General features: G+C 46.7%; 1 protein-coding gene across 4 annotated transcripts in view; it reads right to left on the bottom strand.

Annotated features, from left to right (window-relative positions):
* MIER3 (MIER family member 3) overlaps nt 1-448 on the bottom strand; it is a 22,548-nt gene extending 22,100 nt beyond the window's left edge. For 2 of the 4 annotated variants that reach the window (XM_042825733.1, XM_042825735.1), the window contains exon 1: nt 402-446. The gene's annotated coding sequence lies outside the window, so the exon portion shown is untranslated. Of the gene's footprint in view, nt 1-401 lie in introns of all 4 variants that reach the window. The other 2 variants (XM_042825734.1, XM_042825731.1) reach the window with 2 other exon arrangements.
* Between the last annotated feature and the right edge of the window lie 4,389 nt (nt 449-4,837).

Here is a 4,837-nt window from a genome sequence, read left to right as displayed (position 1 = left end):
TGGCAGCTGCCGAACCCCGGCCGGAGCCGGCCGGGAGGGAGCGGAGAGACCGGCAGGATCGGGCTGGGACGGAGGAGGCGGCGCCGGGGCCGCAGCAGCCCCGGGACCCCACCTCCGGCGGTGCCGCGGCGCTCCCGCCCCGACCGCCGAGAGCGCTCCGCCCGCCGCGCCCCGGCCCTGCCCCGCCAGAGGGGGGCGCTGGGCGCCTGTTGCAGCCCGGGGCGTGAGAGGCGCGGCCGTGCGGGGCTCCCGCCGCCTCCCGGCAGGTGTCCGCGCTCGGTTCTAGCCGGGGCGCGGCTGCGGGGGCGCGGCACCTTGTGCGGGGCTCTCCCCTTCCGCGGGCGGCGGGAGCCCGACAGCCGCCCCGGCTTCTGTTCCCGTTTGGTACCCGTCTGCGTTACCTGCTGCTGTCTCCGTGTCCGGCCCAACGGAGGATGAGTGGTTATTCATGCATCTTCTGTTCAAACGTTCAAATTAGGAAGCAAGGCATCGAAGCCTCCACACCGTGCTCTTGTTCGTGTGCCGAGACTTAAAAAGATACAACGTGATTTACTGTACGGTGCGTTTTCCATATTTAAAAGTGGATGTATTTTATGTGCAAAGAAATATCTACTCCATTCTTAGTGATATGTTTTGTCCTGTTACACAAGAAGTGAGAATCTGACCACCCTCAGCTTGACTGTGAGAGAGAAATGTTTTAACTTTGGAATTACACGTCTCTGCTACCAGCCAGGACAGTGCCTGCCACACCAGTACTGAGCAACGGTCTGCCTGAGGGCTGCAGGAGAGCTCCAGGTCTCAATCCCATCCTGAGCACACAGGAGTCCCTGAAGTGAACCTCCTACTCACAGAGGCCTCCCTGCAGCCCCACTAAACCCAATTTAATCCAATATGTTCCACCCTTAGCCTTGTGCCATTTAACCCAATACATTCCACCCTTGTGGTAAGATTGTTTAAGAATCATAATTAAAAGATACATTCATCACAACCTTCGCTCACGTCAACCAAAAAGAATTCCTAGACACAGAGGCCCCCCTACAGCCCCATGCCACCAAAACCTCACCATGTAACCCAATACATTCCACCCTCAACCTTGTGGTAAGATTATTTAAGAGTTATCATTAAAAGATGCATTCATCACAACCTTCACTCACGTCAACAAAAAAGAATTCCTCACACCAAAATCACTGTAAGATCACAAACTCTAGCCCATGTCCCTTCACCAAAGAAACGACAAATGTTCAACTCTTAGATAATAAATTCTTTAGAACTGTTTAATTCTCAGTGTCCAGTCCATGTTTTACCAATTTCCTCTCCCAATTATCATCCTAATCTCAAACTGAGTTCCACACTGGGCGCTGAAAAGGACTGTGCAGTTTCACACTGATGAGATGCTGAGCTTCACCGCCTGGCTCTCTCACTCCCTTTCCTCAAAGGAACAGGGAAAAAAAGACAATGGGAAAAGGGCTCAAGATTTGAAATAAGGACACGGAGATCACTCACCAACTGCCATCACAAGCAAAACAAGACCTAGCACTGGGAAATGAATATGTTCTATTGCTTATTACTGACAGACTAGAGCAGTGAGAGCTGGGCTTGCAAACTGCAGAGAACCCAAACAAATTCAAGTATTTAAGTAGTGGAATTCTGTGTGGCTTTATTTATTCTGCTGGTACCTGTTGCTCCCAGAAAATGTGTAAATAAACTTCTGTCACATGCTACACTGCTGAGTCTCCTCCAGTTCAATTATATAAACAACTCAGATATCTCCGGACTATGCAACAGCTCAAGGTGTAGTCACATCTATTCCTGATGTACTAGCGGAAATGATGTTTGCAACAAAAATTGCAGCAGAAAGGCCTTCTGTTAGGACACTGTTGTCAGTTTCCTGAAAAGAGTTCAAAAGGTTAGTAGCTTTCAGTTCCATGTCTTCTTTTTCCAGTCAGATAGCTTGGTATTTCAGCGTTCTGCTGGGGGGAAAAAATGGCCTCCTTTTTTCAGGACAGCTGTCACCACGCGTGGCATAAATACTGTCATCTTTTCTCCTAGAGTCAGCTTCCTGCTTCCTTTATCAACAGTAGGTCACTGACTGCCACTGCCCTAACACATGATGGTCATCCTTTGCTGACACCAACTTGCTTTAAAAAGTACCCTACTGATCTCTTTCAAGGTCCTAATATCTGTGCCAGGACTCCTAGGGCAATGTGCTGCTGTTCATGCACAAACAATTCAATTTTTTTTTCTTACCAGTCAGGCTTTTGGCTTCAGATATATAGTGACTGGTTTGGCCTTCCTTGTTTGTCTGAGGGCTCCTGCAGCCCACATTAATGGTGTTACTGTGTTCTCTACCTCTTCAGTTATTTCAAATTCCAGAGATGATTCCTGCAACACAATGACCTGGGCCTCCATGGCCTTATCCTCTGGAATACATACTTGAATTTTTCCAACTACAAATGTAATTTGAGCATTTATCTTACTTAGTATAACTCTACCTACAGACGGCATAGAGCATTCAGGCATATACAAAAACTGATAAGCCAATAACCTCTCCCTGATCCTGAATTTTAGAAGTTGAAAGATTGGTACCCTGTGGCACCATCAACAACTGTGGCTTCTCTGATTAATTAAATGCCCTTTACAAGTATTAATAACTGAGTACATTGCTCCTGTATCTATAAGAAATTTTAAATCTGCTTTCCCCATCCTTCCTGTACCCAGGGGCTCTTTGGGGATAACTTCAAGTCCATCCCCAGCCCCCTTCAATCTTCATCTGAAGTCAGTATTTTTTTCTGCCTGGCTTGGAAGCCCCATGAAACTTCTTCATGTCTGCTGTTCTATTTGCTGATTGGGTAGTTCCTTTACCAGTGCCCCCAGTTCCTGCATCTAGCACATTAATCCCTTTCTAAGTGCTGCCTCAGTGGTTGTCCCTGCTCATTGTCTCACGTATTTCCTTGTGGTCTTCATCTCTACATCTTTTGTGATAAAGCTATCACAAATTTTTTCTCCAGATCTTACTTTCATTTTCCTCTCTTTATTACATTCCTTGCATGCAGCTTCCAGTAACTTATTAAGAGATTGGGAATTCTCTCCTATTTTCTTTAAGTTACACCTAACATCTGAATTCCACTGCCCCACAGAAATAGGTGCTGATTGCACCATATCTCTTCCTTTTTCCATGTTTATATCAGTGTATTTCCTAACATGGTAACTAATCTACTGAGAAAGACTGATGGGATCTCATTCCTGTCCTGTACCGCTTGTTATACTTCAGACATATTCTTTGCTTTAGGAATGGTAGGCCTCACCCTGAATGGGATCAATCCCTGATATTTGGTTAGTAATTCTCATTGACTCTGATTATTTGAGTGCCACTTAGGATCAGCTGAGGGAAAACGACTGTCCATTGCTCTTGGTCTGCTCTCTGAGCATAGATTCTTTCTGCTTCTTTCTTTGCCTTTGCCAAAACTATTTCTTTCCTCAGATGTCAGCAGCACATTCAATAACAGCAAATCACTCCAATCTTGAGTTCTAATGACAGTGTCCATCACTTTATCTAGCTTATCTGGATCCTCTGTGTACTCTCCTGCCAACTCTTTCCATGCTTATAAATCTGTCACTGAAAATAACACTCTTACCATTACTGGTCTGCTGGGTCCTACCGCCTGCCTCAAAGGCGTCTTTACAATCCTTAGAGCCCTCCTCCATGTTTGTCCTGCTGTGGGACTTAAATAATCTCTTTCTTGATGACTTACTTCATCTTCTTGCTGACTATCATCATCCCCTGAACCTAGAATTCATTTAGAAACTATTTCATCTGTGCTTGTCTGCCCCAGACTTTGAACTAAGTTCGCTTCTCTGTATTTCTCTTTATCTTGCCCCTCTTTGCTTCTGTCTGGCCTTGACTGCAGGACCCATGAACCTCTTCTTTTTCCCCTTGCATGATTTACCAATGCTGCAGGATGAGCAGCAGCGCTTATGGAGCTTCTCGCCATCCTTTTCTAAGACTGGCACTATATGATGCCTCAGGCAGGGCTGCCACCACCAGCTCAAGCTGCCCAGGGGCCCATCCAGTCTGCCTTTGAACACCTCCTAGGATGTTCGTCCATACCTTCTCTGGGCATCCACAGCTTCTCTGGACAGCCTGTGCCAGTGCATGCCACAGTATGAGTAAAGAATTTTCTGCAAATATCTGATCTAAATATCCATGCTTTTAGTTTAAAATCATTCCCACTTGTTGTATCACTATCAGACCACATAAAATGTCAGTCTCCCTCCTGTTTATTAGCTCCACTCAAATATTGGAAGGCTACAGTGAGGTCTCTCTGGATCCTTCTATTCTCCAGGCTGAACAAGCCCAGCTCCCTCTGCCTTTCTTCACAGATGTGCTCCTGCCCTCTGATCATCACTGTGGGGCCACTCCATCAGCTTTCCTGTGCTATGCCACAAGCCTGGATGCAGTACTCCAGGTGGGGCCATATGAAGGCAGAACAGAGTAGGAAAGTCTCTCCCTCACCCTGCTGACCACTCTTTTTTTTTTTAATAAAACCTGGGATATAGTTGGCCTTCCAGGCCACAGGCAGACACTGCTGGCTCATGTCCAGCTTTTCATCTACCAGGAAGCCTCCCAGGTCCTTCTGGTAGCACTGCTGTTAATGAGTTCTTCTCCTAGTCTGTTCCTTTATCTGGGATTGCCCCAAACGGAAAAATCTTCCCCATCTTCTCCAAGGATCTGTGATGAGACTCTTCATTCTCCATAGGGGGATGAGCATAGGGATGAGCCTCATGCATCCCAAGAGCCTTGATCTCCCCAAAAAAGCCACCCTTCTTAATAAGGCAG

This window comes from Centrocercus urophasianus, unplaced genomic scaffold (genome assembly GCF_019232065.1).
Source record: "Centrocercus urophasianus isolate 14NV4802_14NV808 unplaced genomic scaffold, USGS_Curo_1.0 seq_25, whole genome shotgun sequence".
In the NCBI taxonomy this organism is placed as follows: domain Eukaryota; kingdom Metazoa; phylum Chordata; class Aves; order Galliformes; family Phasianidae; genus Centrocercus; species Centrocercus urophasianus.
The sequence above is the reverse complement of the archived record's forward strand: the minus strand, read 5'-3'. Positions and strand labels throughout refer to the sequence as shown.